At 41.8% G+C, this 16,168-nt stretch overlaps 1 long non-coding RNA gene across 1 annotated transcript in view; it reads left to right on the forward strand.

Annotated features, from left to right (window-relative positions):
• LOC133482208 (uncharacterized) overlaps positions 1 to 16,168 on the forward strand; it is a 107,696-nt gene that overhangs the window by 17,120 nt on the left and 74,408 nt on the right. The window contains exons 3-5 of the long non-coding RNA XR_009789721.1: positions 9,392 to 10,381; positions 10,540 to 10,589; positions 10,671 to 10,727. This is a non-coding gene — a long non-coding RNA (uncharacterized LOC133482208). The remainder of the gene's footprint in view (positions 1 to 9,391; positions 10,382 to 10,539; positions 10,590 to 10,670; positions 10,728 to 16,168) is intronic.

Below are 16,168 nucleotides of genomic sequence, written 5' to 3' on the forward strand. Positions count from 1 at the left end.
TTATGGCTCGTTTTGTTAAAAAACACTTTTTTTAATGCACCGTATCAGGAGTTATGGGCTGTCTATGCAAATGAAGGAGTTTTGACAGTTTGTTATTCATGCCATCACCTTTTTAAACACTCAAAAGCAATAAATTTCACGTGACATGCTGCACTGAAATTACCACTGAATATTATTAGTTATTTTAACAAGTTCCTTGTAAATAAGTGTTAAATGTTTGAACGATGGGCAGGAAGAAAAATGGCTTTGCATCAACTTATTGGACGCTATAAAACTGTCAGTGATTTATCGTTGATGTGTTATCCATCTTTTGCTTCTTTTGTAAGCTTGCTTTGTGTTGATGTGCCCATTAAATATGGAAGTGCTGTTAAAAGCCTGTGGTTTCACCTGTCATGAAATTGTTAGCTGCAGACTTATTTTTGTGCCTGTGGTCCTTGGAAAGATGGAGTGAAAGATGGCATAGAGTATGGCAACAACATACTTTATGTCATTAAGTTTTTATGCTTCCAATGCTCATTTATAGTTTTTAGAATTAAATGTTTGTCTGTAATGTAACTCGAATGATCTAAAGGACTAAAAGGTGGTACAATTAATAGAAAGTTTTATATGGTGATGATTGCCGTACAGTTAGGGCATAATATTGTCTAGATGATTGCGTTACATTTCAAATGACACATTCAGTCATTCTCTAAACACATGAAACAACCCACATGCACAGATGCTCCAATTGCATATTAGCAACTTCACAATGGTCACCGCATGTCACTGATCGGCATATTTGGATTATGTGAGCCTCGCATCGAAGGGGACCTGGGTAGATTACCGTAATTTCTCGTGTATAATGCAATTTTTTTTCAATTGTGCGCATTATACATAGGTATAGGAGAAAATGAAAACCACTTTCCCATTTTATAAATGTATGCCGCCAGCTAGAGGTTATGAAAAAGCTGTAACAATTGCTCCAATATGGCACCGCCACCTAGAGGTTATGAAAAAGATGTACACTTTCATAACAATATGACAGGGGTACATATGAGTGCATAATATGTACAGTTGTTGTTATACGTTTACATACCGTGGCAGAATTTTTTAAATACTTTTTTTTTTTTTAAATACGACTGATGACTGAACAACAACCATCATTAGTTTCTTTATGATTATGTTTTGTTTGATGATAATTCTTTTCTGAAATGCTTGACAGTTTAATTTGAATCCCATTAAAATAAAATTAAATGTGTTTCGCCTGGCCCTTCATGTATTCTTTGAAGAATTGTACCCATCTTACAAATTCTGCCTGGGTAATCAAACATATCAGTACAACTGTGCCTTTTCTCATTTACTAAATAAAAGTAGGGCTGTGAATTTCAAAATAAGATCAAGTAAATAAAAAGAAAGTATTACATGGTCAAATACAGTGCTTAGCTTCAGAATAATTATTAGAAAAAAACCCTAACAAAATACAGACAATACGTCATGTTTTGATCATATGGGTAGAAGCAAAATCATGCATTGTAAAAATGCATTATACATAGGTAGGAAGGGTTTTCCAGAATTTTGAGGTCAACTTTGGGAGTGTGTATTATACATGGGTGCGCATTATTCACGAGAAATTACGGTACATCTGTCCCTTAATGCTGAAGTCGCATTGGCAGATTGCCATCACAATATTGGATTTTTATCCACATTTGGAAGAGGCCTGATTCCGATCTAAGAATACCTGATTTCATATGTTTATTTTACTCTTCAGAATCAGAATCAGAATCATCTTTATTTGCCAAGTATGTCCAAAACACACAAGGAATTTGTCTCCGGTAGTTGGAGGCGCTCTAGTGCAACAGACAGTCAATTTACAGAACACTTTGGAGACATAAAGACATTGACAAAAAACAATTGTGCAAAAAGATGCAGAGTCCTCTAGCACTTAGAGCAGTTCGAATGACTAATATTGCAATACACCGGTGCAATGACCATTGTGCAAGGGGCGCTGAGACTTCAAGGAGTGTATGCGGTTTAAAGTGACGAGTAGTGCGATAATCTGGGACAATGTTGGTTGTGCAAATGTTACAGATACTCCTCAAACAGTGTGCAATGGAGCAGATGCTACTCTGGCATGAGTGGCCAGTATATGCAAATAGTGCAGCATGGCGAGACAACTACAGCGAGTGCACGAGTAATACATAATTTGCCCCACAGAAATGTGACAACGAAGTCAAAAAATTGCCAGCAAGTTGTAATGGAATTGTAGGTCAGGTGTTTAAGAAGTTGATCGCAAGAGGGAAGAAGCTGTTGGAATGTCTACTAGTTCTAGTTTGCATTGATCGGTAGCGCCTACCTGAAGGAAGGAGCTGGAAGAGCTGGTGACCGGGGTGGGGAGGGTCCGAGAGGATTTTGCACGCCCTTGTCTTAGTTCTGGCAGCGTGCAAGTCCTCAATGGTGGGTAGGGGGGTACCGACAATCCTTTCAGCAGTTTTGATTGTCCGTTGCAGTCGGAGTTTGTCCTTTTTTGTAGCAGCACCGAACCAGACTGTGATGGAAGAACACAGGACTGATTCGATGACCGCTGTGTAGAACTGTCTCAGCAGCTCCGGTGGCAGGCCGTGCTTTCTTAGAAGCCGCAGGAAGTACATCCTCTGCTGGGCCTTTTTGAGGACGGAGTTGATGTTAGTCGCCCACTTCAGGTCCTGAGAGATTGTAATTCCCAGGAACTTGAAGGTCTCGACGGTTGACACAAGGCGGCTGGACAACGTGAGGGGCAGCTGTGGCGAAGGATGCCTCCTGAAGTCCATGATCATCTCTACAGTCTTGAGCGTGTTCAGCTCCAGGTTGTGTCGGCCGCACCACAGCTCCAGCCGCTCCACTTCCTGTCGATATGCAGACTCGTCACCGTCCTTGATGAGGCCGATGACAGTGGTGTCATCTGCAAACTTCAGGAGTTTGACAGTCGGGTTCGCTGAGGTGCAGTCGTTCGTGTAGAGAGAGAAGAGTAGCGGAGAGAGGACACAACCTTGGGGCGCCCCAGTGCTGATGCTGCGTGTGGATGAGATGGTCTCCCCCAGCCTCACCTGCTGTGTCCGGCCCGTCAGAAAGCTGTAAATCCACTGGCAGATGGCAGGTGAGACGCTGAGCTGGAGAAGCTTGGATGAAAGGAGTTCAGGGATGATAATGTTGAACGCTGAGCTGAAGTCCACGAACAGGATCCTCGCGTAGGTCCCTGCACTGTCGAGGTGTTCTAGGATGAAGTGCAGTCCCATGTTGACTGCATCATCCGCAGACCTGTTCGCTTGGTAGGCAAACTGCAGGGGGTCCAGCAGGGGACCTGTGACACTCTTGAGGTGGTCCAGCACGAGACGTTCAAAGGACTTCATGACCACAGATGTCAAAGCGACAGGCCTGTAGTCATTCAGACCTGAGATTGCAGGTTTCTTGGGGACTGGAATGATGGTGGAGCGTTTGAAACATGATGGAATTTCGCACAGTTCCAGAGATCTATTGAAGATCTGAGTGAAGATTGGAGCGAACTGGTCCGCGCAGACTTTGAGGCCGGATGGGGACACATGGTCCGGGCCTGCCGCTTTGTTAATCTTTTGTTGGTTGAAGATGCGTCTCACATCCTGTTCATGAATGGTTAACGCAAAAGTCAGAGGTGTGATTGTGGTCGCGGGTGCGGCCGGGTGGGTGTGTGGTGTGAAACTGTCCTTTTCAAATCTGCAGTAGAAGGTATTCAAGTCGTTGGCTAGTGTGCTATTGTTCTCAGCTTGGGGGGATCGTCGCTTGTAATTAGTCAGCGATTGGAATGCATGCCAGACTGATTTAGAGTCGTTTGCGCTAAACTGTTTTTCCAACTTTGCTGCATAGTTTCTTTTTGCAATGTTAATTTCTTTAGTAAGCTGGTTTCTAGCTCGATTATACAGGGCCCTGTCCCCGCTCTGATATGCGTCCTCCTTAGCTTGGCGAAGCTGCTTAAGTTTAGCAGTGAACCACGGCTTGTTGTTGTTGAATGTGCGAAAAGATTTTTGTTGGTACACAAACCTCTTCACAGAAACTGATATAGGATGTGACAGTGTCCGTATATTCATCCAGGCTGCCAGCTGAATTTTCAAAGACACTCCAGTCTGTGCAGTCTAAACAGCTTTGAAGTTCCATCTTGGCTTCATTTGTCCACTTTTTCACTGTTTTCACTGTAGGCTTCGCGCATTTAACTTCTTGCCTGTACGTCGGTATTAAGTGAATTAAGCAGTGATCAGACGAGCCCAGGGCTGCACGAGGAATAGGGCGGTATGCGTTTTTTACCGTAGTGTAGCAGTGGTCTAAAGTATTATTTTCTCTGGTAGGACAGTCGATGTGCTGCTTGTATTTAGGGAGTTTGTGGTCGAGTTTAGCTTTGTTAAAGTCCCCGAGAATAATGAGGGGTGAGTCCGGGTGTTTTTTTTCAATTTCGTTGACTTGTTCGGCGAGCGTTAGCAGTGCGGCGTTCATGTTAGCTTGAGGTGGGATGTACGCGTCAGCCAGTATGAATGATGCGAACTCACGTGGCGGGTAGAATGGTTTACAGTTTAAAAATAGCGACTCCAAATGCGGGCTGCAGTGTGTGCTGAGCACCGTGACGTCCGTACACCATTTTTCGTTGATATAGAGGCATATTCCGCCGCCCTTTGTTTTCCCCGATGATTCCATGTCGCGGTCCGCTCGATGAATACGGAAACCGGGAAGCATAACAGCGCCATCGGGTACAGCGTTGCAAAGCCAGGTCTCCGTGAAGCACATGGCCGCGGAACGTCCGAAGTCTTTACTGGTCTTTAACAGAAGATGAAGCTCGTCCATTTTGTTGGGTAGGGAGCGTACATTCGCGAGGTGGATCGACGGGAACGCTAATCTGTGTCCTCTCTTGCGGAGTTTCACCTGAATGCCGGCCCGTTTCCCTCTGTGGCCCCGCTTCCGTCTCCATGCGGCGAAAACCGCGGACGCCGCTCCGGTAAGTAACTCTGGGAAAAAACTGAGCGGATTTGCGAACGTTGGTGACAGAAAGTCCGGAGTAGCCTCCTTGATGGTTAGCAGGTCTCCCCTTGTGTAAGTGAGTCGTGTAAGGTCTCCAAAGACGGACGAAAAACACAAAAACAATACTAGAGAGCGCGTTACCGAGGCGACCACACTGGTAGGCGCCATCTTAGTATCTCTTTACGCTGCCATGACCTCACCTGAATTGTATCACTTAGGGATGAAAAATTTGAATTGTGTCCTTAACGTACTTTATTAATTCATTGCACTTTAATTAAGATTAGGTTCAACTTCATGTTCTCTCTTATTAACCCTCAGAAGATAAATAATGTCAGCTGACTTCCTCAAAGTGAGTGAGCAAAGGCGCTTAGTCATGGCTACAACAATTCCTGGTTAAATGTTTTTATTCTGTGTCTTGTATGTCGTTTAGGAAAAACTACCATATATATATGTATATGTCTATCTATCTATCTATCTATCTATCTATCTATCTATCTATCTATCTATCTATCTATCTATCTATCTATCTATCTATCTATCTATCTATCTATCTATCTATCTATCTATCTATCTATCTATCTATCTATCTATACTTAATTGAACACATGATTGTTTTAGTTCAAACCCATTGCGGTGGTGCATAAAGACAAAATCATACAAACTTCGTCATTGTCCAAGTACTCGCGGAACTAAATATCAGTACATGTTTGGAAGGACAGTTTTGGTGACCAATGGAGGTATTTTTTATAAAAATGACATTATAAACACATTTTCATTAGTTGTTTACCGATACACTCTTGACTATACACACAGAAAAAGACAAAGTATTTAATAATGTTAAAAAGTGAAAATCATCACAAAGTGGACTTAAAGGGTTTCATCATCAGCGGCAATATATTTTACTACAATGCTTGAGGATCATTCTCAACATTGCCTGATTGACACTTAAAGGGCTGTCTGTCTTTGGCAACAACATACAGTAATACAATTATTTCTGTTGCACAAAAAACACTTAAAATATTTGTTTCCCCTGTATTTAAGAAGTAACGTGTTATTTGGATGTTATTACAACGCTGGCGAGATCATCTTAGAACAAACCTGCTTTTCTTTGGACTTTCTAAGCTCCCTTGCAGATATTCAGAAGGCTATTGTGGGTCATGTAATCCACCAACCCTTTACTGACTTGGTTAGAAGCCACAGTAGCATTACACATATCTCAGTGCTGTCTGTGCACATCACTCTTACTGCTTAGTGTGACGTGACGGCTGCCATGTCAGCAACACGGCACATCTCTGTTTTCCCTCTACGGAGCCCTCTGTGAGTTTTCCCTGGGGTTGGCAGAATACGAGTGCCCCCTTGTCTGACTGACTATAACCTTGCCACCAGCTTGTGTGTGTGTGTGTATGTGTGTGTGTGCCTGCGTGCGTGCGTATGTGTGGTTTCCCACTCTAAAGACTTGAACAATGATGACTCAAGCCGCACCGAGTGCACCTCATGGGAGATGTAGTGGAAATAAAAATAACAAGTGGATTTTTGACTGCAGTCTGATGTGGGCGGAGGCATGCTGGCACTGGGCTAAAAGCCTGACTAGATTCTATCCCCTGTCATTAGATTAGGGTGTTTAGTGTTCAGGAAGTGCTGAAAGGTACTACAGATTGTATCTGCATGAAATGTTGTCCTTATGTCCAGTGACAGTTACCAGTCTCAGCTTTTCAATTCCACAGTAGTTCTCAATTCAGTTAAGCCTTAAGTTGTTTTTCTCCCCCTTCAAAATATGAGGGTGCCAGCATTTGACTTTCTGTTTTAACTCATCTCTCTACCGCACGTGCTTTTGACTAAAATATTTATTTTCCTGACACCAGCATATGACGCTGTAACTTTGTTGTTTTTGTTATTTCTCATGTTGGGTGGGCTGTGTTGATGTAACTCTGTGCAACTGTCTTCAGGGGGTTCCCCCGTCATCTACTTGATCTGATTATAAACATAATCGGGCCAAAATATGGAGATGTCTCAAAGAGCTGCACATAGATTTAGTTCAGAATAAGTTACTGGCCTGCAGCACATGGCAGGGTAAATGTGCAAGGAGCTTCGAGGAACCTGGAAAAATGGGGTCTTCTTTGAAATGCCACAATTAATTGCTATGCATTGTCCCCAACGCATGGATGATTAAATGTGCTCCTAAACTGCCCTGATTTGTGGGGGCACCTTGCTGATTTTATTTGCCACTGTTAACATTTTCATTCGTACATTATGCATGGTGCTGTGGGCCAAGGAAGTGCTGCAAACAAATGGCCTGAGGGATCGGCGTAAACACAGCGTGCCATAAGGGCGAGATGAGTGGTCGTTGCGCGCCGCCCCACTCAGCCAGTCTTTACACACAAACCAGACAGCCCCTCTGCAACTGCCTACTGTCACTCCTATCTGATATTCAAAACTATTGGTTAGGAATTTGCAGATATAAATTGAAAATGGAAAGACAGGAGTTGGGGTTTAATATTAATCAACCCTGATTGCATGTCTGATGGACTATTTTTGTCTAATTGAATATGATTCCTCCTCTTTCAGCATGTATAGGCTAAGGGCACTCTCACTAGTTAAATGTGACAGCTAAAGCAATGCACTGCCGGTTCCTTTGTGTTTAGGGATTTTAGTTCTTCATTGCAATAATTAGTGACTGATGGAAGCCTTAGTGTTTTATGAAGGCATACCAAATCACATGTGCTCCTGTTTGAACATGAAACACAGAAAAGAATGATCTGATTTTACACATTTGAGGCAACTCTGTGATTAGGCTTCACTTGATCATGGTTCTTGACTGTTAGAAGAGCGAGCCTGCACCCATGCACTACTCGAGGTGTCAGCTGACATGACATTGGCCCAGTTTGTCTCCACCCTCTCGCCGCTGGCTGAAAATGCAAATTCAAATGCAAACGACATCTAGCCAGTGGACGGCTTTCAATACACTCATGTAATGTCACACATGCAGTAGATAGATCATGGCCATTTTTTTTTCTCAAGAAATAATGTTCCTGCACATGAAAATGTTCAGGTTGGCATTAACTATAAATAATGCTTTCGGCACTGTAAAGACAGACAAGATTGTATTTTATGGCCTGACCTTTGAAACGTTATTGTTTTTTTGCGTGATAAATTTACACTGAACACAAGCATTAAATGCATCTCCATAAGACAACAAAACAAAACCATCTAGTTGAGTTCCCAGTTCAAGTGAATCATGCTGTCTGGTGGATATGGAAAGTCTGTTTTAGGAGACTGGATAGAAGTGTTAAATAGGTGGCCACCAGCTCATTAAGAGGCCTTTCCGAGCATGAAAAATGACCTTTTCGAATCTAATTGTAGTCATAGATAGTTGACGGGAACCAGACCAGTACCACAACCTGTACATTGACAAGGATCACTGGAAACAATTAGCATTACATTTCACTAGTCAGCCTGCAAGTTGCTTTCATTACCAATTTCAGTACACATTCTTTCTTTTTTCTGTCTTTTTTATGTCTGATTTAATTATTCATGACAGTTATACGTTGGGACATCTTTCATATAATTTCTATAGTGCAATGAGCTCCATGTTAAGTTTATGTGTCATTGTCATATACCTCTAGAAGGAGAGGAGTGCGTATACTTTATTATTTGTCAAATATCTTCTATGGGTCCCTGTGGGATGCACAGTAAGGTTTGCCACAGGTTAACTCAAGTAAAATTCAAATTATAAGAAAGATTTTGGTGGATTATTTTTGACTGGTTAGGAAAACCATGCATCTTAGTCAGGAAGGAAAAGCATGAAGGGATCGTGTCCTGTAGCTCCCAATGTAAGAGCAATTGTAAGACGTTCACAAACTGTATTTCATCAAATTGTAGCCTGTTTTTTTTTTTTTTTTTTTTTTTTACTCAACTGCAGAGAGTAATTACCATCTCTTAGGGAGGAGGCCGTGCTTAGGGTGGAGCTGGACATGCTGATGTCTGTTGATTGGTGGTCGGAGAATTGTTACCTGTTACAATAGGAAAAGAATATGTAACATTAGCAGTTTCTGTTCTATTCACTATTATATAGTGTCCTTTTAGTCTTGGTTCCTATCAATAATACAATACAGTTAGAGGGAGAAGTAATTGTTCACTACTTGTTTTCTAACATCGCTCATCATTGGCACACCGTTCTGAACAAAGCAGCCAAAGCAGACAGTGGTCAGTAGTCGTTACTAAAGTGACACACTCGGTGGCTGAGGCACTGCGATAAAATATGAACATTATGTTGTTGATAGTGTGTCTATTCAAGCTTGCTCTTGCTGCACAGCTATAAGACAATACTGATATGTTGTGTTTTTGTATGTTTTCGTAAATTAAGTGATTTGTTTCTTTTTCATCCCATTTTACGTAGGTGGTCTATCTAAAAATAAAGCCAAGACCTCTAGCGTCAAGGACTACTTAACTCTTTGTCTGCCAATGCCATCCAAAGACTTCATTAAAAATCCATCTATTACCTGCCAATGCCGTCTAAAGACGTCAATGGCGTTTTTTAACGGGGATGGGTGGGGCAGGGTCTTGTGCAGTTTATGTGTGATATTCAAGCCTCTGGATAACTGCAATGAGGAATGGAACCGTATAGAGGGCAACAATGCCTTGAGGTGAACGTCCCTTCCTCAGACTGAAGAAGGGGAAGAAGAAGAAGGAGGGGGTGGGCCGGCGGTATGCAACAGACAATGAGAAGAGACAAACATAAAGGTGGAAAAGAGAGAAGACAAAATGAAAAAAAAAAAAAAAAAGAAAAAAAAAAAAGAAAGCTTTCGGTACTAGAAATGTATTGTGCCAATGCAAGAAAAATATTCCTGCGACCGACAGGAATGACGCCTTAGATCAGGGGTGTCAAACTCATTTTTGTCACGGCCCACATCGTAGTTATGACTTCCCTCGGAGGGCCGCTACAACTGTGAACCCATATCAATGAAAGATTACCTCATATACTGTAATTACATACAGTATACACAACACATTGATGAATAACCAGTTTTGAAATCAGAAGCCTAAAAAAACATGTTTTTCGAGTATTACATTTCTTTTCAAAGTGGGATTGGTAACAAATCAATGCTTGCAAATATCTCAATGGTATTACACCAGAAGACAATGAGCAATTTTGATTTGCTTTCCTCGGCCCACATAAAATGATGTGGCGGGCCGGATCTGACCCCCGGACCACGATCGCGCAAAATGCCGGCCCATACATATGGCGAGATGTTCTCGGCCGCTTGCTGGCTGATTGTCTGCCGACCAGGATTTGATTAAATGGGATCCAGAATCGTCAAATGGGTGAACTCCCTTTTGGATAGCCAGCCGAAGTTCCTCTGATGAAGACTGACGAAGTCCGACGAAGGTAACTCGTTTGCAGCTCGCGTTAGCCACATTTAGCGAGCAAACACGTTCCTTCAATCCCTGTTACATAAAAACATAATTTAGTCCCACTAGTTCACATTACAATGTAACATCTGTTGCCAGTACTGATTTGAATCTTCCATTTCGTCCATCTTGCAGGAATTCAACACTTGCAAGTCGAACGTCTTTCACGATTGCGACGAAGAAAAGTAATGTGTTTTTTTCCCCCAAAACACATCATCAATAAAAATTATTCTCTAGTAATCGTATGTATTTTTAAAAACTTACAGGTGATGCATCCAGCAGACCTTTGACTCCTATTCCAGTACGCAGTGCAGACAAAAAAGGTAATTGAAAGCTTTTTTTTCTCCACGTCCCACGACAGCAATTTCAACAATGTATTTTTATAGTAATACCTGTTTAAAAATAAGAGACATTTTGAGTTTTTTTTGTTGTTGAATTCACTGGATGGAACACATTGTCCTGCTGCTATTCTGTCATGCTATTTACACGTCTGTTGATGCTAATCACTCATTAGCTACACTGTACCAATTATCACCTGCGGTTGAAACAAACTTTATCACTTGGTGGAAAAGTGACTTTTGTAAAGGTATATACAACTACAAAGTTTGTATCTTGTGGCACGGCCTGTTTTTGCCATGATGAATCTATTAGAGGAGAGGCGTTTATTTGTTCAAGTGGATGATGCCCTTGGCGACTATTTGACGCACGGCTGGTTGAGTGGAGGCTATTCTTAAAGGAGATATAGTCATACAACATTCAGTAGATCGCAAAAAAGAATGAACACTTGCCATTTTTTGTGAGGAAAAACAAATACATCTATAAACTCAATTATTGTAACAGAAAAGGCCATAAATCTAAAATATATGACTGTTGAGATCACAATACTCTAGTTGTAAATTCAGGCGACAAATCCACAAAGCTTGGTTAAATGTTCACTACTACTGTTTTGTGGTGTCTGGTATGTAATCAATTATTTTATTTATTTTAGTTAAACATCAACCCATGGGCAATATATGCAACACTGCATTCTTTGGAGAGTACGTATGGTACTTGAGGAAGCGATTAAACATGTTGGTTAGTACTATTTTTGGATTTAAAAAAATATATTTCGCCTTGGTATTAATCTATTCCATGGAAATAACATCCTGTTTTCTCCTACGATTAACAGCTGCCATTGCAAAATATTTTTTCTATGGGTCTGCAATGTTTTCACCAATCATTCGTGATTGAAGAAAATATTTAAGGTACCCACAAATGTGATGCACATCTGTCAAACAGCCCAAGGGTGAAAAGCAGCACATAACAAGGCAACAAATGCTGATCTGGGACTTCTCTGCGGCAAAGTAAAATATGGCTCAAGTTTTCATTAAGATCCTATTGATTAGCTTTTGCTAGCAATGACTTATGGAAGACATTAAATACAAGGGAAAATAATTTTATGTCTTTGCTTAGGCCATGCCATATCCCCCGCTTTTCCTTATTTACCTCATGTATGCTCACCTCAACAGGCATTTGTGTTTCTGTTCGATTTGTCCAGTTTTTGATAGAAAATAGAATGTCATTTGTAATCACAAAATCCAGTTGTATACAGTTCTTAACACATTTATTAAATCAATTCTCACCAAGAAACATCTCAGAGACCATCTAGGTTCATGAAGAGCTTTAATGTGGACTCTTTCAATTTTAGGCCAATCTAGTCTTTCAACCTTGTACCATTTTCAATAGGAATGAGGAATTTCAAAATGAATCCATTTTTTTCACAACTAAATTTGAGCCGGCCGGCTCAGTGAGCAGGAATGAATCAAGCAGAACATTCAACCACTAGAATTAGTTTTTCTGTTCAGTAAGGCAGGTAAATAATTTTTATTTGACGTCTTTATTACAAATTAATGTGCTTTAGGCTACAGAATGGTACAAAAGCAAAATTGCTGTTAAAAAAAAAACAAAACTATAGTTTTCTCTGTTGCTTTTTACAGGTGAGTTACGCGCCGTCCTGAGTTATGCACTATTTACATACAGCTATCAGTTATCAAAGTGTTACATATGGAAAGCTTGGTGGAAAGATGGCTATAATAAGGGTAACTACACCTACCTAGTGGCACGATCTGTTATTTTCTTCATTTCTTAATTGTTTTGTCGGTCCACCCACCCACCCATCCATCCATTCGTCCATCCATCCATCCATCCGTCCATTTTCAATAGCGCTCATCTTCAATAGTCATGGGTAACTGAAGCCTACGTACAGTATATCAGCTATGACTTAAGGCAAGAGGAGGAGTACACCCTTGTCTAGTCAATAGCAGGGCACATATAGACAAACAAATGGACAATGGACAATTCACAGTTCAATTTACTTAAAAAGCATGCACTCTGGCGGCACAGTGACCGACTGGTTAGAGCGTCTACCTCACAGTTCTGAGGACTGGGGTTCAATCTTCGGCCCCGCCGGTGTGGAGTTTGCATGTTCTCCCCGTGCCTGCGTGGGTTTTCTCCGGGCACTCCGGTTTTCCTCCCACATCCCAAAAACATGCATGGTAGGTTAATTGACAACTCTAAATTGCCCGTGAGTGTGAATGGTTGCTTTGTTTCGCTTTTCATCATGTTGCTGCTGTGGTGCTTCCTCTGGAGAAGTTCACAATGTGTCTCACTCTTCCCAACGGATGTGCGACTGCTGGGATTTTGAGGGCACATTTTGCAGCCAGATTAAGGGTGTGAGCGTAGCATTTTACTTGAACTGCGAACGGTGCCTCCTCAGCTGTTATTGGCATATTTGACACATTGTCAGTGACAATTACTGGATCTTTTTCTGTTATTCCTAGGGTTGGGCATCGTTTGAATTTGAGCGATTCCGGTTCCTTATCTCGATTCCGTTTCCAAATGATTCTCGATTACAATTCTTTTAGGGGGCTGGGTCGAAAAGGTTTGCATGGTTTAAATAAAGGGTGTCCAAATTATGAACATCCATTTTCTTAGCAGCCCGCAGCATAGACTAAAATGAACATTTGACTCGGGGTTCTTTATAACCAGTATCAATATCAAACCTTTGAACTAAAAGGTAATGTGTGTGGAACTAACCCAATTGACTTAATATTCATTAATTAATGTTTCAGCTAAAAGTTAAATATAGCCTTGTTAAAATAGTTATTTGGGACTGTTTCACGGGCGACAATCCCCAGCCCCATTTGTGTGGAGTTTGCATGTTCTCCCCGTGCCTGCGTGGGTTTTCTCCGAGCGCTCCGGTTTCCTCCCACATCCCAAAAACATGCATGAATTGGAGACTCTAAATTGCCCGTAGGTGTGAATGTGAGTGTGAACGGTTGTTTGTTTGTATGTGTCCTGCGATTGGCTGGCAACCAGTTCAGGGTATACCCTGCCTCCTGCCCGATGATAGCTGGGATAGCCTCCAGCACGCCTGCGACCCTCGTGAGGAGAAGCGGCTCAGAAAATGGATGGATGGATGGATGTTTCATCACGTCAAATGGTTTATCTGTGCAAGTTTTAACTTGACTTCCTGTTTTAAGCTTGTAGCCTTTTATTTTGAAGGGTACGCACCGAAACTCAGCATTTTAGCACGAAAAGTAACTTTTTTTTTTTTTTTTAATGGATGGAACCAAATGGTATAAAATGCTGATTCCTATCCTTACCCACCGATGAAGCACAAGGTTAGTGTTTGTGATACAGTGAGACAATGTTTATGTGAATTTTTTCCCAATTCATTGTGATCTAAAGTTGCTACGGCCCAATGTTAAGCTTTTTTTTTTTTTTTTTTTCATCGGCTCTTACATTGGTTTGAAGACTAAAATAAGCGTTAAAAAACATCAGTGCAAAAGTACAACCAACCGTTTACCTTGTTAGCAGTCTCGATGTTTGCACAGACGTATTTTATTGTTTCACTCACCCAGTCTATTGAGCTTCACCGAAGCACCGCGCGGTGTAGGCTGAGGCTCGGAGCACGTCAGACGCTACACACTATGAAAGCCTCCTTTGCACAATATAATCTTATTCCAAGTGTTGCACTGAGGCAACTGGTCATTCATTTTAACAAAGTTAAGACACACGCCGCCGCCGTTGGGCATAAGCGCGTCATCTTGCACGTTCTTCTTCGTTGGTTTACGCCGCTTCTTCATTGTTTTTTGCCATTTCTTCTTCGCAGCTGGAGGACGAGGCATCAAAACTGGGAACCGAGATTTTTTTAATTTGAACGGTTCTGGGATAACCGGAACGTTAGTCCCGGTTCCAATCGGTTCTCAATTCTCGATGCCCAACCCTAGTTATTCCCCACTCAGCGAGTACCCTTCTTAGATTTTCTGCCAGGTTGTGTCCTGTGTGGCTCTCGAGCATGTGCCTGTTTTGTAAGACATACGTAACAAGCTCCCATTCAATGCCGATGAAGTGGGCTTCAGTTGTTCGTTATGTCCTCCCGTCGCACGTCAGGGCAACTCTCGCTGCGCTGACCAGGGAGGCTTTGACGTGTGCCTTTGTCTAAGCATATGGCTTGGGAACATAAACCTTGGTGAGGTGTTCGCGGGTTGGAATGAGATAGTGGGGCTCCATCGCCTCCACCATGTGCCTGAAACCTGCTTTTTCCACCACCGAATAAGGTCTCAAATCCTGATAAATAAAATAGGCAATGGTCTCTGTAATCTTCTGCGAGTCTACGACCTTGGTGAAGTATATGGGAACTTGTGGGAACAGCCGTCATCGCTGTCCATTTTGGTTTGCTTTGTGTCACGCCGCAGCATTACCTTGTCCGGGTAGTGACGTTTTAGGTGTGCTCGTAGGTTGGTTGGTTTTATTTCCAGAGTCTTTCATGTTTGTGTGACCCTGTTTGCAAACCGCCAAACTTTTATCTAAATCGACGCTTTCTTTCTTCCTTTTAAAACTGAAGTGCTCCCACACATCTGCTTTTCAGCATGACGGTGAGTGACTGTATATTTGCCGCCATTTTATCGAATCCCTTCGCTCTGACTTATTCTGTGTAAAGACGGTAACTTGCTAGATATACTCTACAGCGACACCAGTGGCTGGCTAACCTAATCGCTCTTCCTGCAAAGCGAACGGGGTGAGGGGAAGGGGTGGTAGCGAGCAGAGTGCCGGGCAGAACAACGGTGATTTGAATGAAAATGAATGTTCGATACTCCTGGCTAAAAAATCTATACTTTTTGGGGAAAGAAAATATTTATTTATATCGCATGGTCGATAAAATTTCTCACAGATATAGGGGTCTCGTTTGACGTGCTTCCCGTGTCTGAGATGCACAAAAATGAGCAGGCACGCATAAAGTATGATCGATCTGCGTCTTCTTCATTTGAAGAAGAAAAAGCATTTCCGCGACTTGAAAGCCGCCACGATGGTTTTCATCATTGTGGACTCTAAACCAATCAGAGATAGTGAAGAGCAAGGACCCTCCGTTTGATTGGCCGTGTGTGTGTGCACGCACGTTTGCGTATTTGAAATGTGGGCGAGCGCGTACATGATGCTAAGTTTATGGCATTTATGACTGTTTATACCTCGGTGCCAAATTTTAATATTTATTGAAGTGCAATTTTTGTGAACAGAGCCTCAGTCTGTTTTATTTACTGTATATTTTGTATCTAAGATATTTTATTCATTGTTCCACATTACAATGTCAATGTTCATTATTCTTAGAATTAAAAGTGAATCGTTCTTAAAAAGGATGTACTTGCATTATTATGCTTTATTATCGTTATATTAGTGGCATAAAAAACCAACAAAACTATCGTTTGTCATGACAGTTTGGGGG

Source organism: Phyllopteryx taeniolatus, chromosome 1, assembly GCF_024500385.1.
Source record: "Phyllopteryx taeniolatus isolate TA_2022b chromosome 1, UOR_Ptae_1.2, whole genome shotgun sequence".
NCBI lineage: Eukaryota > Metazoa > Chordata > Actinopteri > Syngnathiformes > Syngnathidae > Phyllopteryx > Phyllopteryx taeniolatus.